Below are 27,200 nucleotides of genomic sequence, written 5' to 3' on the forward strand. Positions count from 1 at the left end.
AGGATGGCCTTGCTGAAAGCAGTGGGAGGTGAGGCCCTTGGTTGTGGAGAGTTTTGATGCCCTAGTGTAGAGGGCAGTAGGGAAGGAAAGGGTGAGTGGGTTGAAGCAGCACCCTCATCCAGGTGAAGGGGAGGAGGAGAGGGAAGATATGGCTTGATGGATTGGTGGAGGGGTAACCAGGAAGTGGTATATCATGTGAGATATAATCGAATGGAATAACTAATAAATACATTTAAAAAAAACACACACACACATATGCAATGCATTTCATTTTACAAATGAAGACTCAGGAGCCAGCTCAAAGAGTTAGGAAAAGCACCCAACTGACCTTCCTGCCCTGCTGACCTCTAAGAAGGAACGCATTTTTTTATCTCTCTCCACACTGTCTTAAATATCCTTGAACTTAAAGACCTTCCATTGGTTTAGTTGTTTTCATTCCCTCTCAACTGGTTAATTCTTCTGCCTCTTGACCTGGAGTTGACTTTGTATTGCAATAAAGGTCTGTGCTACACCTGAGCCAGACAAGAAGGTACAGCAAACAGAAAGCTCTTAAGTTAAATGTCTGTGGTAGGGATGAGCTACACTATAAAAAGGGTTTTTATTTGTTTGGGGTTTTTTGTTTGTTTGTTTGTTTTTGTTTTTGTTTTTGTTTTCAGAAAATAGTACAATCTTGGGGTTTAAAATGCAATCAAATATCCTGCAACAGAAGTCAGCGAAGTTCCCTCCTTTATAGAATAGAAATCAAGCCCTCTGACAAGTGTTCTGGTATTGAAACACATGAACATGTGCAGGGAGTCAAAGGCTGTAGACCATGACATCAGCAATCTCTTCTTGGAAACTCTATTGTCTCCTGGAGAGTTCTTGGCATCTCCTGTGATGTCACCAGTGTTTTAGCAACAAGCTCATATAGGATTCTCACTCAGTGTCTAGCCACTAGGTTGGTGAACATGTTTGCTCGACTCTGCAATCTTTTTGGGAGAGTCAATGTGGATGGGAGAGAGGCCAGAGAGAGGAGGAAGGGTGCTGGCCTTCCATCTGAGAGTAATGAAGGTCGAAGGAGGTGGACTTGGAGAATTTGGAGTAAGTCCTGGGAAGTGGATGTTGAGCTCCCTGGAAGGGGTGGCCTGAGATGGCTTTTCTAGTAATGGGGATCAGGAACTGGAGTCTCTGGGTAGCAAAGAATATCCATAATTATCAAAATTCTTGAACATCAAGGATTTCAGAACATTACTTTCTCCATCCCCTAAGCAGGAGCTAAAAGGGCCAAAACTGTTATGTTAAGAACTCTTAAGTATTTACATTCACTGAGTATTGTGTGTATTACATGGCAACACAATGAGGCCATCAGGAGTCACAGAGTGTCTAACCTATGCCCTTTTAGGGAAGGGCATGACTGTATTTCACTCTCAGGGCTTTTTAACTTCAGTGGCTATTTGGGAGTAGTATAATGGAGAGAATTGTGCTCCAGGCCATGACCTCATGTTCTCAGAATGACTCTGACATCCTGTCCATGACAGTTCCCACTTTACCTTTCTTAATCACCAGTTGTGAGTGGCAGGCATTTCTACACTGTAACCACAGACCTGTCAGAGTGGAGACACCCAGACAGAGAAGGGATCCTATTGCTACTTCTTGGGTGTTTGGTGTTTCAGTAGGGGCAATTGATAGTATTTTGACCATGTTCTCTCACTGTGTGACTTTTGAAGCCCAAGTCCTGGGCCTAGCATAACTGGGTAGGAGATCTGAGCATCTCCAAGCACTAAAGTACTTGTGATTTTACCATCTGACTTGTGAAACCACGGGACTGATGGCTCTGAAGCCAAATTACACTCTGTTCAATTGATAATCATCCTGAGTAAGCTGTCTCTCTGGTAATAATAAGCTTGTTTAGGGAGACATCTCTCTGGTAATAAGCATGTTTAGGGAGACAGAGGAAACACCTGGCTGTTTACATCTCCTGGTCTCTCTAGAGTACTGGTAGAACTGAGATCCACTGTGGAGGCATCTCAAGCCCAGAACAAACTCTTTCTGGTGTCAATAGTTTCCAGGCATTGTCTCTCTTTTGGTGGTCTGCCTACACTCTTTGAATTCTCACATGAAAGTATTTTTGTATTCTTCTACCTAAAGGGGCTCGAAGACACACATCATCCACTGCACCTGACCTAAGTAAGAAGGAGTTCAAAAAGGAAAAAGAGAGGCTGACCACAGAGCTGCATCTCCTCATCCAGCTGAGAAATGAGCAGAGAGATCACCTGATCGATTTCAAAGAGAGTTCCAATTACAATAGGTATGCACTGCTCCAAACCCTGTGGTGTCAGTCTGGAGTCTTCAATGTCAGCCTCATCATATCCTTTATAGGAGTTGGGTTCTATGAAGCTGTACCACCAGATTGTCCCTATGCCCAACCACATGTCCATGAATGCTTCATAGCAGAGAGGCAGAACCTGAAGCTTGGTCAGGAGGGAGATGAGAAATGGACTCTTCTGCTTCCTCCAGTAGAAAAGAAGGACTTGTATTCTGAATGAAGAATTCAGGGATAGAGGCAGTAGAGAGTGAGTTCCCAGCATGCATTTGGAAAGCACTTGACAGGATGTGGCTTTGTAAGGTTCTACGTGATTTGAGTGTATGGTGAGTGTTTATACTTGCCTGGCAGGTGCCTGAGTGCTTAGAAGCTCCTTGTAGTATCTAGAGTGGCCTGGTCCCACATAATCCTTCTCAGTGTATATCTAGAAGGCCTGAGGCTCATTCCTGTTCCTCTTTGTTGCCTTATACTGCAAGACAGTAATGCTGCATACATTTCTTTTGCATCGCATTGTGCTCTCTGTTTCTGTCTGTGTCTCTCATTCTTTGTTTCCTTTTCTCCTCTGTGTGTGTGTGTGTGTGTGTGTGTGTTCAAGTGTGTGAGTGTGTTCAAGTGTGTGAGACTGTGTGTGTGCACATGTACCTACATGTGCATGATTTTTGTAAGTTTAATATTCCCCCCAAACTTGGGAACCTATGGGGTCTGTGTTTTGGTGTGGGGATTCATCTTCACAAAAATTTCAAGGTGATGTTAGTGCTAAAGTCTCAGAGCTCCCACTTTATTCAACAGTGTTCTTTGTCTATGTGGTCACAGTTGTCAATGCACTTGTATCCCTTGGGCATGTTATAAAGCTGTGCTGATGTCTGATCACAACTCCAGGATTATGTGTAAGGTCTGTTTCTATGGTATAATTTATTCAGGATTTACCACCCCAGTTGTGAAAACAGGAAAAATGTAATCTCAGGTTTCTGGTGGGCAAGACCTGTGTCCAGGCTCTTGAGAGCATAGCTGGTTAGAATGCTACATCCAACCCTACTGCATGAACACAGGGAGCCAGGGAACCCTCCATCTTGATGCTTAGCTTCTGCTGTCCTGGACCAGGATAACAAATATTCAAAGCTGAAGATCATCCCACTATATAGAATCCAGAATATGCTTTCCATGGCTGGGGTAGTCCAGCACTCAGCCTGAGAAATGTGTTCCTAAAAGCCCATGTTCATGGAGTTCTGTCTTCCTAGGACCAAGCCCACCCAGAAGAAAAATCCATTCTATGAACAACTGAGATCAACGAAGAACCAGGTCCTGGCTTCTGTGCATAAGTTAGAGATGGGGATAATTGAGGCCCAAGAGAATATCCAGGAGCTCAATAAGTGGATAGACTACTTTACGTAAGTACCAGTTAGCAAGTCAACAGTGGAATGGCACTTTCTGCATTCCTTGGTTTCTGGACTGGAGAGTCTGCAGTTCTGCTTCTACCCGTTCTGCTTTTAGCCATCAGTGTGCCTTGGGATAATAGACTCAGTTTTCATAAATCCGTAAGACACTGTTACCCCTCCCAGCATTGTCCAGGCATCCTTAAAAGCCTCAGTAGAAGAGTGATTGTGCATAGTTATTATGCATTACTGAGAGTCTGGTTATCAGGCAGTGTTTTAGAGAGCTGAGTGTGATATAACACAAGGATAGATGCCCTCCCTTTGGTTCTGCTGATCTACTCTGATGGTATTTGCACCCTACTAATTGATGTTGCCTTAATGCATTGGGCGGTCAAAGATCGATGGAGATCCCTCTTTCTTTTGGAGAGACATGGACCCTTATTGGTGTTCCAACTGCAAGAATGATTTCTTCTTCTCTGAAATGGCTGTTTGCTGTTTGTGCAGCTGTCATGGATTTATTGAGATGGATTGTATTATGTCTTCATGGGAGCCTGGGTCCTGGTGGGGTTATTGAGCCTATACAAAAGAATGAGAGTAGGAGGCTGCAGGATCTTACTATGCAGAGGTTTTTTCCAGAAACCTACATAGCCAGCTCTTGATGGAGAAGAATCTTAAGAAGTCCATCACACAGAACCAGAAGAACAAGGAAGTACAGATTGATTGGGCTCTCATTGAGAAGTATTTGGTTGACTTGAACCTGAATGGACGAACAGGAGCAGACCAGCAACCATGAGACCCAACAACTTCAGGTAGGGACAAGCAGCTCACTCAAGCAAATACTGTCTGACACCATTTGCCCCATTGGATTCATCTTTGCTTTCCCCTACCACCTTTCTAATCCACACTCCCAAACAGTCACCCACCTCTTGGAATGTAGTTGTTCATTGCCCTTTTTATACACACATATTCTGGGAATTTAGCCTCTTGTGAGAAACTAAATCATTGGCAAATGGACCTTGCTGCTCTGCTTTAATCTGAAGTCTAGAAAGGGTGACAGATGAATAACATGCCACATTTCTGCATGTGTTCATGATAAGTGGGATGGTATGCAGAGCATTGAGCAGCATCTAGATCCTGGGACAGAGGTCACACAAGGGTCATGTGACTAGAGGTAGGAAGAACCTTCCAGGGTTAAAATCAAAATGCAAATATCAAATGAATGCTTCTCTTGGTCATTAATCTAGGGGGCAGGTGGGCTTCTCCTTTCTTCTTGCAATCCAATGAGGTCTCTTCCTATTGCCCAATTCTTGGTTTGCAAGCATAGAAGTCTGAGTGACAGCTTGCCAGTCCATGTGTTTGTGAGTGTTGTTTGACATTTTGCCCTACATGTATATAACAGCAATGGTTTCAGTTAATAGATCATTGTTAACTGTCCTGTTGAGGTAGTGGGAGACAGCAGTCTGACAGATGACATTTAGGTCTCCACCAAGCCTGTGTCTTAAGAACTGCCTTCCTCTCCTAGGACTCAGCGACTCCAGCAAGAGCTGAAATGTCCACATCCCAGGAAGAGAGCCTCCTGCAGAATGAGTTTCCACCTCAGGAGCCCCCTGCTGAACTCCATCCCCAACATCCACAGTCTACCTTGAATGAATCTTCTTACACTCAGTACATTTACAAGGTGTGAATAGGAGGAAGCCAGTGAGCCAGCTGATTCAGGGTGTTGTTCCCTTTCCTGTTCTGGCAACACCTCTTGAGAAACAACTGAGGTGACTGCCCCTCCAACAGCAGTCCAAGAGGAGATACAGGCTGTAGGTCTGTACTCCTTAACATGCAGTGAAAGGGTGCTGATGTTCAATCATTTTCTGTTCAAGTTTTGGTTAAAGTTTTGCTCTTTATTGTTTTATTTAGTTTTTAGGTTTTGCTGAAGTTATATGTTCTTATTTGGTTTTCATGGTTGAATTTTTCTTTTCATCTCTTTATAGTATTGTACTTTTAAAGCCTGTTTATTAAACATTGTATTTCTAGTAAATAAAAGTTGATTTACAACTCTTGACTCTAAGACCATCTTCCTTATTCAGGTTTCCTCTCCACTCCTGTAAACCTAGAACCCACAGCCAGAGATGGATTTCTGTAAGTGTCAGGCAGCCTAGGCTACAGAGTGAAGTAAATGTCACCAAGGGGTATACAAGAAGATGGTCTCTTGTGGATAATGTGGCTTACCCCATGGAAACACACTTTATGATGCAATCTTTTCCATACTGTATCCATGCTGCTATGTATTCTCCTACATCTAAATTATAGCACTCTATAAAGCACATTCTTGACTGACACTGTGGACCAGATTTTGATTAATATACAGTCATTGCTCTAATGCTGCTGAGGAAATAAAAACATTCCCAAAGGAATAGGAAATAAATCAGGAAGGTCAGAGCCATGTACCTCAGTTTTGCCTGCAATACAGAATCAGTGACAAACAAACAATAGAGATAATGGCTTTCTAAGTCAGGCTTTGAAATGTCACTTGGTAGATGATGTTGTTCTTGAACACACATTTCCTGTGGTTTTTGGTTTGATTGTTTTGTTTTTGTGCTGTTTAGAGATATTGTTATTTATGTGAATGTTTGTTTTTCCTACTGTATGTCTGCAGCACTTCCTGAGTGTAGTAAACTCAGAGGCCAGAAGAAGGAATAATAACCCCTGTTTTACATGACTGTTAGGACCCATGTGGGTCTTTTGAGAGAGCAGTAGATTCCCTAACCTGTGAAGCATCCCCACACCTTCTGCAGGATACCAATTCTCCTTCTAGTGCATGTGCTATATTAGGTTGACTGGATCACCTCCAAGTAAGTGGAGAAATCTCAGGAGATGTGTAGGTGCAGGTGCTTGAGCTGTGCATGCTCATTCTCCTAGGCTGCCTGGCATGTATGCAGGGCTCTGGTGTTACCACTGCTCACTGTGTACTCAGGATCATACCCAAGCATCCCTTATTTTCAATTTTAGAGCAGATCTTTCACCTCTAATCTAGGATGACCATGTAGATTACGCATATCCTTAAAATTCAGAATTGAGTCTGGCCTCCTGTAGGCTGTGTTGGGCTGATGAAACCTTCTTAGTAAGAACAAAAGTATCAACATGAGCAATGTGGGGAGGAAGCTCAAGAGCAGCCACCGTGAATGGAGCCTGCAGCTGTGGCCACATGTTTCTGGTAGAGAGCATGTCCGTGCAAGTGGGGAACCTAGGAGACACAGGTGCAGCTGACCTTTTCCCATAGCATATCTGGGAGTATATTGAGGAAGAGCTTCTTCCAGATGACTGCTGTCCAATTAATGGAATAGAAATAATTAATTGAGACAGGAGATTAGTCAGAGCATTATAGTAGTGGAGGAAGTAATCTACAAATAGTATTGACACACCAGAACATTTAAAATCTCAGCAGAGTATCAGGATAGAGGCTTTGGCTACTCTCTACTTTAGGTCTTCTAATTTTCATGAAGTGACAGAAGTTCATCAGCAGTGTGGAAGCTAAAAGTGGGCCCTGGTGAAGAGAGAGAGGAAAGACCCAAAGCCCAACCAGAGTCCCATCTATGCTCTGGTCAGGTGGACATGGGAGGGCAGCCAGCCTCTTTCCACTCAGCCCCAGGTGGCCATCCAAGCCTCTGACTAACTCTTTGTTGGGTGGTCAATGGGCAGCCCAACGTGGGAGCCCTGGGGGTACTCTCAAAAGCCCTGGGGTTATGGGAGAGAGGGATGAGGAAAGAGAGGTTCCCAGTCTATTGAGAGTGAGTGTAGCCTTGATGAACACAGACAATCTATGATTTTAGAGCTTTATTATAGAAACACATGGTAAAGATAGAAGGGAGAGAGAGAGAGCAAGAGAGAGAGACGGGGGAAGGCTAGAGAGAAAGAGAAAGTAAGAAGGAGAGAGTGAGATGAGAGGAGACAGGGGAGGAGAAGACAGAGAGGAGAGAGGGTGAGAGCAAGAAGTAAGAGAGAGACAAGTAAGAGAGCGAGGTGGAGCCAAGCAGCCACCCTTATATTCATTCTTTACTGTTGCTAGGTAACTGGGGAGGAGTTTAGACTGAAGGTAAGAAGCTTGGAAAATTGCCTACTTTACTTCTAGCCATGCTTCCCATGTGGGTGCTGTGGGGGGTGGTATCTTAGGCAGGAGCCAGAGTTCCAGGAGCAAGAGGGCATGTCTACCATATCATGTAGGTGAATTATCACCCTTCTGGGGATCAGACCACAGCTCAACTGGAGACCAGCCTGTCTGTGCATAGCCCAATGCCCCACTCAGCAGTACACTAGAACTGAGGTGAGACCAGTGAGAGAAAATTTAGACTACACTAGCATGTTACTATTGTATTTGTGGAGACTCCTTGAATACCTTAGAACCCTGAGGGGCCTGGGTCTTTCTAAGTCCACTCATGTATGGTGGTGTGTTTGGTAAATCCTACCAGATGCATACATTAACCTGGATTTTTATTTACTTTCACATGTGACATGAGTCAATAATCTATGTCAGCCTTTAACAGAATAAACAGTCCTTAATGTACAGTGTAGACTGAGCCTCCTTATTTTCTCTCCCAGATAGCTAAACATTCCCAGTCTTGAAATTATTTTGGAAGCCATTCTCATGAACCAGTCATGAGATGGCCACATTGTAGGTTGAGTGTCTTCATCCAGCCTGCCCTGTAATTGTTGCAGAAGATGAGTTGGGTTCCAGCCCTGGGATGTAATACAGTTGTAAAGTATTTGCCAGCATTCACAATGTAGTAGGTTCATATCTAGTCTGGGGGCTATAGCAGAAGAAAAATAAAATAACGAGCAGTATTGCATTTGAGTTGTAACATACAATGAAAAGAAAGTCTCTAGAGGGGCTGCAAGTCACTCTAACCTCCAAGCTACCCACCCCCAGCTTCCTCCAGGGATTCCATTTGTACTGTCTTTTTGTTAATTTACACATTATTCTAAGGTTGCAAAGAATGTTCACAATTTCAATAAACAACACACACACACACACACATACACTCACAAACACAAACATCACATAGAACATAAATATAGATAAAACTCATGAAATGTTTTGGTTGAGATGATCAGCTAATGAGATGCATCAACTGGTATTCATCCTTGGTATCAATCCTAGAAACACGGGTTCCTTCTTAGCAAATAAAAGAGTAGAAGGAACAGATCTTCCACAAGTTCTTTCTACCTGTCTGTCACTTTGTCTCTCTGTCTCTGTCGGTCTCTGTGTCTCTCTCTCTCTCTTCCTCTCTCTCTCTCTCTCTCTCTCTCTCTCTCTCTCTCTCTCTCTCTCTCTCTCTCTCTCTCTTTCTCTGTGTGTGTGTGTATGTGTGTGTGTGTGTGTGTGTGTGTGTGTGTGTGTGTGCATTCATGAACGCATTATAATATTTTCCAATATGACTGGAAAGACCGAAGTGAAAAATATAGTGGAGGTGTGTACTGACTTTGTTTAATGTGTCATGGCACCTTGCAGGTAACACTGACAAAGTGGGCTAATTCAATACACCCTTAAACCTGGCTATGCAGGGTTTGCAGTGAGGCTGTCATGTGCATCACCCACCACAGAGAACAGCAAGAGCTTTGTTTATTACATGCTTCAGTTCCCAAGGTGAGGCAAAGTCTCATCCCATTGAGAGTTTGGTAGGACTGGATGGCAGGAAATAAAACAGAAATCAAATCAATCAATGAGAAACAAAGAGGATATTTAAAAGAGTCAAGGAATCCAAGAGCTGGCTCTTTGAGAAAATCAACAAGATAGACAACCCCTTTCCCAAATGAACTAAAAGGCAAAGAGACAATACCCAAATTACCAAAATCAGAAATGAAAAGAGGGACATAACAATGAACACTGAGGAACTTCAAAAAATCATTAGGTCTGGCTTCAAAAGCCTATACTCTAAAATACTGAAAAGAAATCAATATGAAATTGTTGAAATTCTAGATAGACACCAATTACCAAAGGTTAAGCTAGATCTAGAAAAGTAACTAAATGATTCTATATTCCCTAAGAGAAAAGAAAAAGTCATCAAAAGTCATTCACTGCCCCCCCCCCAAAAAAAAAAAAAACAAAGCCAGGGCCACATGCTTTTAGTGAAGAATTCTCCAAGACTTTTAATGAAGACCTAATACCAATAGTCCTCTAAATACTCAACTAAATAGAAACAGAATGATCATGGCCAAACTCCTTCTCTGAGGCCACAAGCAACCTGGTAATTAAATCACACAAACACACAACATGGAAAGGGAATCAGAGAAGAAGTTCCATCATGAACATTCAAATATCACACACAGAATCCAAGAACACATCAAAGACACCATCTAGGATGTTCAAGTAGGCTTCATTTCAGGGATTCAGGTGTTGATAGATAGCAAAGCCCATCAACTCAATCCACCAACATAGAAAAAAATAAATAAAATAAAAATAAGTAAAAAAAATTATCATCTTTTGGATGCTGAAAAACCCTACACAACTTCTTGTTAAAAGTCCTCCAGAATAGAAGGATACAAGATACATCCTAAACATAATAAAAGCAATAAATAACCCAAAATGTACTGCATTCTTCACAGAGTGCTCCAACAGAACATAGCTATGGGCTCTCTTCTGCCCCAGCACATAAAGCCAGCTCAAACAGTGCTGCAGACACACATGATCCTTGGACTCCTGGGCAATCCTAATTGCCTCCTGCAGGGCGAGCTCTGCCTGTTGATAGTGACAGAAGAGGCAGTGCAGGACAGCCAGGTTGAGAACTGCATATCTCAGGCTCCCGCCATAACCTTCTTCCCCATTACCTTTTCCCTCTGCACCACTGAGAATCAGGTGGTCAAAATAATGCAGGAGGCTGTGCGTTGAGCTGAAAACGTTTTGAACAGGGAGGTTTTGCTGGGAAAAAGGCCAACAGACTGATGGATGCCCTAAAGGACTCTGACCTCCTGCACTGGAAACACAGCTTGTTGGAACTTATTGATATCCGCATTGCACAGAAAACGGACATCTGGAGGCTGTACGGCCGCAGCACCATGGCACTGCATCAAGCCCAGATGTTGCCTAGCATGAACAGCCTGGAGTTGCTGAATGCAGGCGTGCATCAGAACAATACTGAGTCCTTTGCCTTCGCTTGCTGCCATCTTGCAGAGTTCCATGCAGAACAGAGCTGTTTCGTGGCTGCTGGTGAAGTATTAAAGCACTTGAAAGACCGATTTCCACCCAACAGTCAGCACGCCCAGAAATGGATGCTGTGGGATCAAAAAATACAGTTTGACATAGCATTGAATGATGGCAAATTCATTTGGCTGATTCACTTGTTACAGGAATCACAGCGATTAATGGCATAGAAGGTGTATACAGGAAAGCAGTCGTACTGCAAGCTCAGAACCAAATGACAGAGGCACACAAGCTTCTGCAGAAGTTGCTGACGTACTGTCAGAAGTTAAAGAATATAGAAATAGTCATCAGCGTCCTCCTGTCAGTGACAGAGCTGTACTGGCGCTCTTTCGTCCCCGACTATCGCCATGCCTGTGCTCCTGGAAGCTCTGGCCCTCTCCAAAGAATACCGATTACAATACTTGGCCTTTGAAACTGTGCTCAACTTGGCTTATGCCCAGCTCATCCTTAGAATCCCAGAACAGGCCTTAACCCTTCTTCACATGGCTATCGAGCCCATCCTAGCTGACAGGGCTATCCTGGACAAAGGTCGTGCATGTTCTTAGTGTCCAAGTGCCAAGAGGCTTCAGCAGCGTCCTATGACCCAGTGAAGAAAGCAGAAGGTCTGGAAGCGGCCATTCAGAAACTCAGTGAAGCCAAGAACTACTTTGCACAAGTGGACTGCAGAGCGCCCATCAGGGATGCTGCTTAATTCCAGGCCAGGCTGTACCACGCTCTTGGCAAGACCCAGGAGAGGAACCATTGTGCCATGATCTTCCAGCAGCTGCACCAGGAGTTGCCTGCCCATGGGGTGCCCTTGATTACCCATCTCTAGACAGGACTCTCTGTTTGATGTTGTATATTTAGGGACTGGGTCATTACATGCTATATCGTCAATAAACTGTTCTGATAAAAATAATAATAATAAGTAATTTTAAAAATTAAAAAAATAAAAGCAATAAATAACAAACCAATAGACAGCATTAAATTAATAAGCAATAGGACACCTAAAGGGGATTAGAAGAATGCAAATGGGAAAGAAGAAGTGAAAGGACAGCTATTTGCACATGATATGATAGTATATGTAAGTGATGCCAGAGGGTCTACTCTGCTGGTCTCTTCGTAACCACTGCAAATTTCTAAGCTCCTGCTATGCAGTATCAATTGTTCCAGTATCCCCCTCTACTATTGACTGTAAAAGCAGAGCCAAGTGGCTGAGGCTGCCAAGTTCTGCTTCTTGCTGGGGCTGGAAAATGCCCCCTTGTTCTATTACATCATCACCAAATCTCCATTTTTAATGATTTCACTCACTGCCTAAGCTTGGTGGTCCTGGAACTTGCTCTGTCTACTGACCTTGAACTCAGAGATCTTCAGGGCTCTGTCTTCTGAATGCTTGGATAAATGGCATGGTCTACCATGCCCCGCTCTAAGCTTTTCTCTACCTGCAACTCTCTCTCTGTTCTAGATTGGCCTTGAATTTGGAGATCTCTTTAAGCTTCTCATTGCCATGGTTCTTCAAGATATAAATCAAAAGCCAGTGCATTCAGCCTCAAGTTCTGGATCACAAGAGGACCCTCCATTCCCAGATAGTAGTTCATTCCACATTAAAAGTACAAATAAAAGTACAAATAAAAGGACAAATAAAAACTATAACCAGGTAATACTGCTGAATATCACATAACTATTGCTAGTTTATGTGCAATAACAATGAGATTAGCTAGTTGGAATCTTGCCCTGAGATCATCACTCCCTTAAGCTGCTTATCTCCTTCCACACAGGATCCAGCTCCATTTCACTTCTTAGTGCTCCTTTAAGTCTTGCCCCTCATCTTTTGTATTTTTCCTTTATGAGCTTGGTAAACTTCATCAAAACACTTTCATGAGAGTGAACCAGAGAACAAAGTCTATGCTGGGCTCTTGTTAGACTTCAGTTGTCGTGCAATTTTTCTTACTCTCTTCATGCTAGACTGTGCCTCCTAAGTCTCTTCAGATAATGGCAAAAGCAGCCAGATTCTTCACCAAAATACCACTCAAACAGTTTCTAGCCCACATACTATTATCTTCCTACTATAAAACCTTTTGCATCACTTTAAGTCACCCTCAGTACCAATTTCTTCCATATTTCTTGTAGGATGGGCCAAAGGCACCCCTTAATGCATTGCACCACTTTCTAAATCAAAAGTCCCCAAATCCACATTCCTCCAAACAAACACATGGCCAGGCCTATTATGTCAATATCTCACTCCTGTTGTCAAAGACTGACTTAGTTAGGGTTTCTATTGCTCTACAGAGACAGCATGACCAAAGCAACTTTAATAAAAAACAATTGTGAATTGGGGCTGGCTTATTGGTTCATAGGTCTAGATAGCCATAGCATTTGAAGAGGTAAGAATGTATATACTCTCCTGAATTCAAACAGGAGAAGCTTTTGTCATTGGTAGACTGGAGAAGGGTCTCAATTCCCACCCCCACAGTGACACATTTCTTCCACCAAGGCCAAATCTAATTTAGCATGGCCTCACCTCTTAATAGTGATATTCTCTAAGACTAGCATATTGAAACAACCATCCCACTGTCTCAGTTAGGCTTTTGCTGCTGTGAACAGACACCATGACCAAGGCAAATCTTATAAATGACAATGTGTAATTGGAGCTACTTACAGCTTCAGAAGTACAGTCCAGTATTATCAAGGCTGCAACATGTCACCATCCAGGCAGGCAAGGTGTAGGAGGAGCTGAGAGTTCTGCCTCTTAATCTGAAGGCTGCTAGCAGAGTCAAAGCCTCCAGGGAGCTAGAGCTAGGATATTAAAGCCACCACCCACAGTGATACACCTATTCCAACAAGGCCACATGTCCAAATAGCACCACTCCCTGGGATGAGTATTTATAAACCATTTCATTCTACTCCCTAACCTCCATAGGCTTGTCCTAACACATAAATCTGTGGGGGTCATATTTAGCCTTAGCAAAATAAAAACATACATTTAGTCCAACTTCTAAATTCCCATAGTATGTATTATTGTTCATGTTTAAAGGCCAATGTTCAAACTCTCTACTGAGATTCATCCAATCACTTAACTGGAATCCTCAAAGCATGACAGCAAATGAGCTGGGCAAATTACAAACATCTCCTTGTCTTATATCAAAGTGGTCTTCAAATCTCCAAAGCCATTTTCATCTTTGTTTACTGCAAACTTCTTTTTCCTCGGCTGGTTCTACTCCCTGTTATCAGGTTTCTTCAGCAAATAGCCTGTGGCTCTGGCATCTCAAAAATCTTGATTCTCCAAGGAAACTTCAGTGATATAGCTCCTTCCACACATGAACTTTTGGGCTCCTCCAATGCTTCACTTCTCCAGCTCTGCACTCTGTGACATTCTAAGCTTAGGTTGATCTTCTCTACTCTTGCTGCTGCTCTTAGTGATCATCACATGGTACTGGCATCTCCAATACACTGGGATCTTCAGTTGCAACTAGGCTTCAGCAATAACATCTCACAGGCTCTCTTCATAGTGCCAAACATTATCACTTCAGTCCAGAGCTATCAATTGCAATGGAGGCTACCTCTCCACCAATGGCCTTCTATGGCTTCTGATAGTGCCATGCCTCAGCTGCTCTTTATGACCACTTCATGCCTTTAATACCAGTATCACCAGGGTGACTCTTACACATTGCCAAGTACAGCTGCACCACAAGGTACAACCTTAGCTATCTCTGGAACATTGCTTCTTTGTGCTCTGAGAAAACACTTCCCAGAAGATATCACCTCAGTGATGCTGGTTTCTTCTTAATCACCGCTAATTTCTTAGCTACAGCCAACCAGCATCAATCGTCCCAGTAGTTTCTTGCTCCTCTTGACTATAAAGCCAGAGACACATGGCTGAAGCTGCCTAGTTCTGCAGCTTGCAGAAACTGGAACATGGCCCTCTTGTTCTATCACATTATCAGTAGCTCTGTTTTCCAACTCCTTCACTGTCTATGCTTGTTTGTTCCGAATCTTGCTCTGCAGAGTGACCTTAAATTCAGAGACACAGGAAAACACCCAACTGACCATCCTATTCTGCTTACATCTAGAAGGGAAACATTCTTTTTTTTTCTCTTCTCCCTTATGTTTTTCATTAATTTTCTCAACTGTTATATAAGTCTTTACTATGAAATGTTCTTCTTTTTAAAATTAGATATTTTTTACTTACATTTCTTTTTTTTAAATGTTTTTTAATTTTCTTTTATTTCATCTTAGGTATATTTTTAATTAGATATTTTCTTTATTTACATTTCAAATGTTATCCTCTTTCATGGTTTCCCCTTTGAAAACCCCCTATCTCATCCCTCTCAGCCTGCTCATCAACCCACCTACTCCTGCTTCCTGGTGCTGGCATTTCCCTGTACTGAGGCATCATGTCTTCACAGTACCAAGGGTCTCTCCTCCCATTGATGTCCAACAAGGCCATTCTCTGCTACATATTCACCTAGAGCAATAGGTCCCTGCATGTTTCCTCTTTGGTTGGTGATTTAGTCCCTTCTCCTCCTCTATGTTGTCTTAAATACCCTTTGTTCAAAAAAAACTACTTTCTGTTTACTTATATTTTTCCCTGTCAGCTGGTTACTTGCTCTGCCTACTGACTAGTGGTTGACATTATTTACCTTTGGAATAAAGTTGTGTGCTAGGGTTGAGGCACAACAGAAGAAAGAGATAGCCTTTGTTTACAATAAACAGACAGCTCTTGGTTTAAAGCTCTGTGCTAGGGGTGAGTTACACCACAGAAAGGGATTTTCAGTAGGAAACACAGTCCTGGGGTTCAAGTGTGATCAAACATCCTGCAGCATTATCCAGTAATGCCCTGTTCATTGTATAAATGGAGCTCTCTGGCCACTTTTCTGGTTGTTTCTAGGCATGTCTGAGTGTGTCATCATGGGAATTCCAAGGAATATCACAACTTGGCTCTTCAAGCTATTGCACATGACCAACAGGGACCCAAAATCACCTAGGAAAACCTGATTTATTAATTTATTAAATTTACAGTGAAAAGATCAGCTTAGGAACTTTGGTAAGGTCCTGAAACACTTGCCCCTCCAGAAGGGAGAGGCTAATTAACATTTCTCAGACCACAGGGTGGGAACTGACCTACAGATGGGGACACATTCCACAGGACTGACTGTTGCTCACCTTCAGACAAGGGATGTCCTTGTCAACTCATTCCCTAAAGACCAGTTTAAATGGTGCACTGCTCTGCCAATCATATTGTGCCTAGTTGCTGATGCTCTATTCTACCTCTGGAAACCATATAAAAACTCACCAGTTGGGTGCTGGGGGCCACTGCCTCTCCTTTGGGTCTGGGACGAACCTGGTGCACAGGAACAATAAATTCCTCTTGCTTTTTGCCTCAATCCCAGCTTCATGTGTTTTATTCACAGGATCTCCAGAAAGCTAAGGCTCCCTGGAGTCTTACAACAGCATTCTGTTTGCATATTTGCCTGCAGGCCAGAAAAGGGCACCAGATCTCAAGGTTAACTTTCTAGATGGTTATCAGTCACCATGGAGTTGCTAGAAATTGAGCTCAGGATCTCTTGAAGAACAGCCAGTGCTCTTAACCTCTGAGCCATCTCTCCAGCTCTGAAAACCCAGGCTTTTGACACAAATGAATTTCCTATCCCTCTTGTCACGTAATTTATGGCAAGGTATCACCATTTCTGATTTTGGCTTATTGTCCTAACTGCTACTGAATAGAAAAGTAGGGATTCAGGAGTCAGCCCACAAACCACACAAACACTGCTCTCACTGAATCAGGCATAGTTTATAGAATGCACACCAATAAGGTCACCTTGTTCAGGAAACTCAAGACATGCCTGACCAAATGATATTGTATTTAAGGGAACTTCCATGAGAATAACATAGAAATTCATAAGTAATTATCAATAAAAACTTATCAACAAAGCTTAAGCTGTACAGTCATACAAAGTACATTTTGTAAAAATTACACTTCGATGGCCAGACATTTGTCTCCATTGGTAGGTGGCACTAATTGATCTTGACTAAAGTATGCGTTCTATACCCAAGTAAAATTAATAAACGTTGCTCAGAAAATCAGATTATATTTTTGCAATAAACATACACAAATTTGTTACCAACTATAATGTCTACCAGTAAGAAGTAAAAGTATAATTCTATCCTATTATGAACAATAAGAAAAATATGAATTTAAAAAAATTGTTAGCAACTTGGCATGCCATGTTGCTAACCAGATTCCACATTCTTTACTTACATTTGTTCAGGCATTCTCATAAGAGTGTCAAACAATGAAATATCACAGAAGAATGTTGTTGGGCCTAGTAATACAACTTTTATAATTTAAACTAGAAAAGATGACAAAATTCAGTTATAAATAGGCAACCTGTGATTTATGACTGTGTATATAAAATATGGACTTATATTTTTGCAGCATGTATACTTATATAAAATAAGATTATATAAAATAAAATTAAGAGGTTTATAGGGGGATTAGTGAAGTATTCTTTAAATAACCTGAATTCAAAAATAATCTGAAAACCGTAAGCACCTTTGCTATGGCTTCTTTAACGAACTGTTTTCAGTAAATAAAAATGATCGATGAGTTACACATCTTAGATATTAAGAAACTGATTGAAGAGAGGGATTCAGCAGCAGAATGCAATAAAAGGGAGACTACTCAAAAGACAAAAGAAAGAAAACCTCAGACAGCCAAGATAACACCCTCATTTGGATGTGAGATGATTAGAAGATAAACAATGAAAAAAAAAAAGGTCAGCAGAGGTGGATCTCAGTTACTTAGAAAGGATAAAATGCAATAATTATAACAACAGGCTCATCAAAACAAATGTGAACCCACAACAAACAATGGCCTCCTCAGATCCCTTCTATGCAGTAGAGGGTGGAAGGTAAAGTTAGCCCACAGGAAAAAAGCACATAGCACAACAAAGACTTATCACAGCTTCAAACTCAATTGTTCTTCATGAATTGTAAAAATGTTCAGTACAGACTAAACAAGAATGTGTTAAAATTTGTATCATCAGTTTCCTTGAAAAAAGACCTTTATGGAAGTATATGAAAGGACTTTGTAGAAAAATGTATTTATGCAGTAGGCAGAAATAAGAAGGATATCTAGAAATATCTATATTATGTAAGTACAGGATATAGTCAATACATAACAATGTTTCAGAACCTAGCATTTTGTGCTATGAGTTTTAAGAATGAAAGGAAAAGTTTCCAGGTAATGTTTCTTTCAAACAAATGCCTGAGGCTAAGGATCTGGACTGGGGATAAACCAGCAGCATTCGTGGCACATGTGGTATCTAGGGCCACAGAAGTTACGAGATTCTGTGACTATTTACGTAGTATGCCAAACTCTTACTTCGAGAGTAACCACAGATTAGATTTTCAAAGATTGCCTAGTGAAGCTGATATGAATTGCCAGAATACAGTTTTGCCTTAGAGAATGTATATGCTTCTAATTAGGAAAAATAAGGACTGATATACCTCTACCACAACCCCACCCAAATCAATCAAATGAATGTTTTTCACTTCTAGGATGTAGAAGATGCACTTCCCCCTATACCTCCAGATTAACTGGACAAGACTTTGCATGTTATGTGGACCAAGAGCCAGGAGGAACTGAAAGGTATAAATAGGGCCCTATTCAAGCTAGAAACTTTAAGGATCTAAAGGAGACTATGATGAAGGTGGATTGGAGATGGCTCACTTACAAGCTGAAATTACTGTTCCTTCAACAGTAGCAAAACCTCTAATCCTCAATATCCAAAACATAACCTACAGGAGAATTAGTGTCCAGAAAGAAGATGATAAACCAGGCATCCTTCACCATTTTCTCATGGATATGGTGCAAAAGAAAGGCAGCTAAGATCAAGTTCAGAAATTCATGGGCTTATTACATCATACATATGTGAAGTTTCAGGCAATCTAAATGTCATTTGCTATATCAAAACAGTAGTTTTGAAAATAAAAGTAAATAGAGAAACTATAGTTAGTATTTGAAAATTATATTCATGAAAAAATTGAAGATTTAAAAACAACCAATGGAAAGAATACACCAATTATGTACTCACATTATGAAAATAAACAAACTACCGAACAACTGGTGAACAACTAGAACAACTGGACTTTTAGTAGACTGTTGGCATCTAAAACCACAGGCATTATGGAAATGGGTTTGCAAGCTTCCACCAACCAAAAAGCTAAAAATGTTCTCAGAATAAAAGTTCGAGGAAAATAGCTGAGTTTGTGTCTCTTTGCTACAATCATTTTACCCAATGATTTTTCATCAATGTATTTGAAGAGTGTCTTTTTTTCACTTTGTTACAAATTTTCATGAAACTCTTTCCAAGTTGGAACATGGTATTTGGTCAAAATCACTAATACTGGGCTCCAGAATAAATTTTTTATTATCTTCTTTAGAGTGAGAATTTTGACTTTTTGCATAGATTGTAATGATTCCTGGAATGTTTGGTTGCATGTTCATGTAAATGTCTGATTTTCATATGTTTTACAATTGTACTAATCATTGGGACTGATTTATGACTGCGGGTCATGGAAATCTGCTATTTCATATGTTAACCAGAAAATGAAAAAAAATATGCTTCCTTAGGTTTGATTTATGATTTAGTCATAAAAGGAGCTTGATAAATATCAGAATGTCTATCTCTATGTGCACTGGCCTGGATTTATATTTCTTTAAAAATTTTCATGAAATGCTTTACAGTCTTAGGTCGCTATCATGGCAATTTTCAAGTAAACTTGTGTACTTCTCTTTCATTTAGGATTGGTCTGTTAAAGTCAGGAATTTTAGGATTTAGAATGTGTAATAAGTCCATTACTCTCACATTTGAAGTCTTGCAGGCCCTTTCAGCTTCCAATTCCTCTGCATACTCACCAAACTTTAAGTGTTCTGCCATAATACTGTTGTATCCAGGTTTAAATTTAAAGTCAAACCTGTATCTGATTAACCTCAACAATGGATTTTCTTTAGTAAAAAGAGATAACTAGTGTAAGTGGTTTAAAAAGCTATCAAGTGGATGGAATTCACTATGAAGTGCCTTTGTTGGCATTTGATAGAAATAGCAATTCAATAGAAAAAATTACTTGAATTTCTTTTCATAAAGATTGATGAAAAAAGTAAAATGAAGGGTTTTGAAACATATTTATAAATAATAAGTTATGCAAAATGACAATCAAAACCTGCAACTATTCATTCACTCAACTGAGTGGCTAGTGTTTTTAGGAAATATAAAAATAGAAAGAATGCAATTGGTAGATTAGAAAGGTCATAAAATAAACAATTCCTCTTAATCCTAAAGTACAAATACAAGAAATACTTTTTTAAAAATATTTTTGCCAGACAAGGGAGCAAATGTCTGTATTTCCCATACAGAGGAGTTAAGATGAAACAGTTCAAGGATAGTCTGAGCTATATGAGAAACAAGTAAGAATAGTACATTTTACCTGCTGGTTCTGGCTTTACTTGCCAGTATGAATAAAGCTTACTGGTGCATGACTTTCTCTGGTTCTTATGAATGTTTTCTTAAATACAGTATGACATGACAAGAAGGGGTCCTCTTAGTGGGTCCTGCTGAAGGCATCCTGCACTGGGGTCCCAGCTATAAGACAGATCTAGTATAAAATGAAGTTTATTTTGGAGCATAAGAAGGGGTTTGAGAAGGGAGTAGAGGCAGAGAAAGAGAGGCACAGAGATGGAGAGAGAGAGTAGAAAGAGGTCAAACGGTTCTTTGATAACAAGTAGCAAGCTCCTACTTGGCTGTTGCTAGGTAACTGTTGGGAGGAACCTAGAAGAAATGTTGGGAGGAGCCTAGAAGAATAAACACACTTATAAAAACAAACAAACACCCTTCAAAATACTGTCTAATGGCAAAATGAGTGAAATACACAGGGTATGATGTACATTTTGAAGCAAGTCTAGAACCTTTAAAGACACATGAGCAGAGCACAGGTTTTTGACAAAATATTGGAATTAGTAAATAAATAGGGATGTATCATTCAGTAAGCATCAGTGATAGGTGAGTGTCTTTTCTAAAATAGCTATACGTGGGAAATAAGAATCAAATAAGGAATCTTGGTTCTAAATTATATTTTTAAAGCACCTAAAATTATTTTTATAAAAATGGTTTGCAGCTAGACATCAAAAACAAACTTTCTTTAAGAAGTGAACATTCTCTGATCACTGTCCCCGCTAGAGGAGATTCACCCTCCAGGAGGGCTCTGACCCCAGGACTCAGGTGAGAGCACCATCTTGTATCCAAAGTCTCTCAGAGACCAGTTGGTGCAGGAGGGTGGACAGCTGGAAAAGCAACAGAGCTTCTTGGACCGGGTCCCTTTGGGCCTTCATTTTCAGTCAGGAGGCAGAGCTGAGACCCAGACCTCTGTGCACCTTCCCTACAGGAGGAGTGCTAGACTGCAGAGAGTGCTCTGACCACTGGGACTCAAGAGAGAGTTGGACTCCCAGAAGTGCTGTCAGAGGCTTACAGAATCACAGGAGGAACAAGCTCCAGCCACAGACAGCTAGAACATCTAACACCAGAGATTACCAGATGGCGAAAGGCAAACTTAAGAAACTTACTAACAGAAACCAAGACCACATGGCATCATAAGAACCAAGTACTCCAACAATAGCAAGTCCTGGATACCCCAACACACCCGAAAAGTAAGATTCAGATTTAAAATCATATCTCATGATGCTGGTAGAGGATTTTAAGAAGAGCATTAATAATACACTTAAAGATAAACTGGAGAACACTGCAGAACAGGTAGAAGTACTTAAAGAAGAAGCACAAAAATCCCTTAAAGAATTATAAGAAAACACATCTAAACAAGTAGAAGCTCTTTAAGAAGAAACACAAAAATACCTTAAAGAATTCCAGGAAAATACTACCAAACAGGTGATGGAATTGAACAAAGCCATCCAAGATATAAAAACAGGAGTAGAAACAATAAAGAAAATCCAAAGGGAGACAACTCTGGAGATAGAAACCCTAGGAAAGAAATCAGGAATCATAGATGCTAGCATCAGCAACAGAATATAAAAGATGGAAGAGAGAATCTCAGATGCAGAAGATTCCATAAACAACATGAACACAACAATCAAAAAAAATGCAAAATGCAAAAAGATCCTAACTCAAAACATCAAGGAAATCCAGGACACAATGAGAAGACCAAACCTGTAGATAATAGGAATAGATAGGAAAGAAGAATTTCAACTTAAAGGGCCAGCAAATATCTTCAACAAAATTATAGAAGAAAACTTCCCTAACCTAAAGAAAGAGATGCCCGTGAACATGCAAGAAACATATAGAACTCCAAATACATGGGACCAGAAAAGAGATTCCTCCAGACACATAATAATTAAAACAACAAATGCACTAACTAAAGATAGAATATTAAAAGCAGTAAGGGAAATAAATATGTCAAGTAAATTATAAAGGCAGGCCTATTAGAATTACACCAGACTTCTCACCAGAGGCTATGAAAGCCAGAAGATCCTGGACAGATTTTTTAATTAGATATTTTCTTCATTTACATTTCAAATGTTATCCCAAAAGTCCCCTATATCCTCCCCCTGCCCTACTCCCCTACCCACTCCCTCCCACTTCTTGGCCCTGGCATTCTCCTGTACTGGGGCATATAAAGTTTGCTAGACAAAGGGGTCTCTTTCCAATGATGGCCGACTAAGCCATCTTCTGCTACATATGAAGCTAGAGATATAAGCTCTGGGGGTACTGATTAGGTCATATTGCTGCTCAACCTATAGGGTTACAGACCCCTTCAGCTCTTGGGTACTTTCTCTAGCTCCTATATTGGGGACCCTGTGTTCCATCCTATTGATGATTGTGAGCATTCACTTCTGTATCTGTCAGGCACTGGCAAAGTCTCATAGGAGACAGCCTTATCAGGGTCCCTTCAAAAAAATCTTGCTGGCATACATATGCAATAGTGTCTGTGTTTGGTGGCTGATTATGGGATGGACCCCCAGGTGGGGCAGTCTCTGGATGGTCCATCATTTCCTCTTAGTTCCAAACTTTGTCTCTGCAACTCCTTCCATGGATATTTTATTCTGTATTATAGGGAGGAATGAAGTATTCACACGTTGGTCTTCCTTTTTGATTTTCTTGTGTTTTGGAAGTTGTATCTTGGGTATTCTAGGTTTTTGGGCTAATATCCACTTATCAGTGAGTGCATATCAAGTGACTTCTTTTGTGATTGGGTTACCTCACTCAGGATGATATCCTCCAGATACATCCATTTGCCCAACATTTTGCTGCATACAGGAAACCCACCTCAGGAAAAAAGATAAACAATACCTCAGAGTGAAAGGCTGGAAAACAATTTGCCAACCTAACAGTATGAAGGAACAAGCTAGAGTAGCCATTCTAATGTCTAATAAAATTGACATCCAACCCAAAGTTATCAAAAAAGACAAGGAGGGGCACTTTATACTCATCAACGGTAAAATCTAACAAGATGAACTCTCAATCCTGAATATCTATGCCCCAAAGGCAAGGAGAGCCACATTCATTAAAGAAACTTTGGTAAAGCTCAAAGCACATATTGCACCTCACACAATAATAGTGGGAGACTTCAACACTCCACTCTCACCAATGGACATATCCTAGAAACAGAAACTAAACAGAGTCACATTGAAACAGAAGTTATGAAAGAAATAGATTTAACAGATATCTACACAACATTTTATCCTAAAACAAAAGGATATAACTTCTTTGCAGCACCTCATGGTTCCTTCTCAAAAAATGACAACATAATTGGTCACAAAACAGGCCTCAACAGATACAAAAATTTTGTGATTACCCCATGCATCCTATCAGTTCACCATGGACTAAGGCTGATATTCAATAACAACATAAATAATAGAAAGCCAACATTGACTTAGAAGCTGAACAATATTCTATTCAACGATACCTTGGTCAAGGAAGAAATAAAGAAAGAAATTAAAGACTTTTTAGAGTTTAATGAAAATGAAGCCACAACGTACCCAAACCTTTGGGACACAATGAAAGCATTTCTGAGAGGGAAACTCATAGCTCTGAGTGCCTCCAAGAAGAAACGGGAGAGAGCACATACTAGCAGCTTGACAACACATCTAAAAGCTCTAGAAAAAAAGGAAGCAAATTCACCCAAGAGGAGTAGACGGCAGGAAATAATCAAACTCAGGGGTGAAATCAACCAAGTGGAAACAAGAAGAACTATTCAAAGAATTAACCAAACGAGGAGTTGGTTCTTTGAGAAAATCAACAAGATAGATAAACCATTAGCTAGACTCACTAGAGGGCACAGGGACAAAATCCTAATTAACAAAATCAGAACTGAAAAGGGAGACATAACAACAGATCCTGAAGAAATCCAAAACACCATCAGATCCTTCTACAAAAGGCTATACTCAACAAAACTGGAAAACCTGGACGAAATGGACAAATTTCTGGACAGATACCAGGTACCAAAGTTGAATCAGGATCAAGTTGACCTTCTAAACAGTCCCATATCCCCTAAAGAAATAGAAGCAGTTATAAATAGTCTCCCAGCCAAAAAAAGCCCAGGACCAGAAGGGTTTAGTGCAGAGTTCTGTCAGACCTTCAAAGAAGATCTAAATCCAGTTCTGCACAAACTTTTTCACAAGATAGAAGTAGAAGGTACTCTACCCAACTCATTTTATGAAGCCACTATTACTCTGATACTTAAACCACAGAAAGATCCAACAAAGATAGAGAACTTCAGACCAATTTCTCTTATGAATATCAATGCAAAAATCCTCAATAAAATTCTAGCTAACCGAATCCAAGAACACATTAAAGCAATCATCCATCCTGACCAAGTAGGTTTTATTCCAGGGATGCAGGGATGGTTTAATATACGAAAATCCATCAATGTAATCCATTATATAAACAAACTCAAAGACAAAAACTACATGATCATCTCCTTAGATGCAGAAAAAGCATTTGACAAGATCCAACACCCATTCATGATAAAAGTTCTGGAAAGATCGGGAATTCAAGGCCCATACCTAAACATGATAAAAGCAATCTACAGCAAACCAGTAGCCAATATCAAAGTAAATGGAGAGAGGCTGGAAGCAATCCCACTAAAATCAGGGACTAGACAAGGCTGCCCACTTTCTCCCTACCTTTTCAACATAGTACTTGAAGTATTAGCCAGAGCAATTCGACAACAAAAGGAGATCAAGGGGATACAAATTGGAACAGAGGAAGTCAAAATATCACTTTTTGCAGATGATATGATAGTATATATAAGTGACCCCAAAAATTCCACCAGAGAACTCCTAAACCTGATAAACAGCTTCGGTGAAGTAGCTGGATGTAAAATAAACTCAAACAAGTCAATGGCCTTTCTCTATACAAAGAATAAACAGGCTGAGAAAGAAATTAGGGAAACAACACCCTTCTCAATAGTCACAAATAATATAAAATATCTTGGCGTGACTCTAACTAAGTAAGTGAAAGATCTGTATGATAAAAACATCAAGTCTCTGAAGAAAGAAATTAAAGAAGATCTCAGAAGATGGAAGGATCTCCCATGCTCATGGATTGGCAGGATCAACATTGTAAAAATGGCTATCTTGCCAAAAGCAATCTACAGATTCAATGCCATCCCAATCAAAATTCCAACTCAATTCTTCAACGAATTAGAAGGAGCAATTTGCAAATTCATCTGGAATAACAAAAAACCTAGGATAGCAAAAACTCTTCTCAAGGATAAAAGAACCTCTGGTGGAATCACCATGCCTGACCTAAAGCTTTACTACAGAGCAATTGTGATAAAAATTGCATGGCACTGGTATAGAGACAGACAAGTAGACCAATGGAATAGAGTTGAAGACCGAGAAATGAACCCACACACCTATGGTCACTTGATCTTCGACAAGGGAGCTAAAACCATCCAGTGGAAGAAAGACAGCATTTTCAACAATTGGTGCTGGCACAACTGGTTGTTATTATGTAGAAGAATGTGAATCGATCCATACTTATCTCCTTGTACTAAGGTCAAATCTAAGTGGATCAAGGAACTTCACTTAAAACCAGAGACACTGAAACTTATAGAGGAGAAAGTGGGGAAAAGCCTTGAAGATATGGGCACAGGGGAAAAATTCCTGAACAGAACAGCAATGGCTTGTGCTGTAAGATCGAGAATTGACAAATGGGACCTAATGAAACTCCAAAGTTTCTGCAAGGCAAAAGACACCGTCAATAAGACAAAAAGACCACCAACAGATTGGGAAAGGATCTTTACCTATCCTAAATCAGATAGGGGACTAATATCCAACATATATAAAGAACTCAAGAAGGTGGACTTCAGAAAATCAAATAACCCCATTAAAAAATGGGGCTCAGAACTGAACAAAGAATTCTCACCTGAGGAATACAGAATGGCAGAGAAGCACCTGAAAAAATGTTCAACATCCTTAATCATTATGGAAATGCAAATCAAAACAACCCTGAGATTCCACCTCACACCAGTCAGAATGGCTAAGATCAAAAATTCAGGTGACAGCAGATGCTGGCGAGGATGTGGAGAAAGAGGAACACTCCTCCATTGTTGGTGGGATTGCAGGCTTGTACAGCCACTCTGGAAATCAGTCTGGCGGTTCCTCAGAAAATTGGACATAGTACTACCGGAGGATCCAGCAATACCTCTCCTGGGCATATATCCAGAAGATGCCCCAACTGGTAAGAAGGACACATGCTCCACTATGTTCATAGCAGCCTTATTTATATTAGCCAGAAGCTGGAAAGAACCCAGATGCCCCTCAACAGAGGAATGGATACAGAAAATGTACATCTACACAATGGAGTACTACTCAGCTATTAAAAAGAATGAATTTATGAAATTCCTAGCCAAATGGATGGACCTGGAGGGCATCATCCTGAGTGAGGTAACACATTCACAAAGGAACTCACACAATATGTACTCACTGATAAGTGGATATTAGCCCAAAACCTAGGATACCCAAGATATAAGATACAATTTCCTAAACACATGAAACTCAAGAAGAATGAAGACTGAAGTGTGGACACTATGGCCCTCCTTAGAAGTGGGAACAAAACACCCATGGAAGGAGTTACAGAGACAAAGTTTGGAGCTGAGATGAAAGGATGGACCATGTAGAGACTGCCATATCCAGGGATCCACCCCATAATCAGCATCCAAATGCTGACACCATTGCATACACTAGCAAGATTTTATTGAAAGGACCCAGATGTAGCTGTCTCTTGTGAGACTATGCCGGGGCCTAGCAAACACAGAAGTGGATGCTCACAGTCAGCTAATGGAT

General features: G+C 40.7%; 1 long non-coding RNA gene and 2 pseudogenes across 2 annotated transcripts in view; 2 read left to right on the forward strand and 1 right to left on the reverse strand.

Annotated features, from left to right (window-relative positions):
* The window catches only part of Gm52803, a 145,200-nt gene that overhangs the window by 78,231 nt on the left and 39,769 nt on the right, over positions 1-27,200 (reverse strand). The window lies entirely within an intron of this gene.
* Gm8906 lies at positions 7-5,734 on the forward strand (annotated as a pseudogene).
* Gm21040 (predicted gene, 21040) lies at positions 10,557-11,751 on the forward strand (annotated as a pseudogene).

Source organism: Mus musculus, chromosome 5 (assembly GCF_000001635.26).
Source record: "Mus musculus strain C57BL/6J chromosome 5, GRCm38.p6 C57BL/6J".
Taxonomy (NCBI): Eukaryota; Metazoa; Chordata; class Mammalia; order Rodentia; family Muridae; genus Mus; species Mus musculus.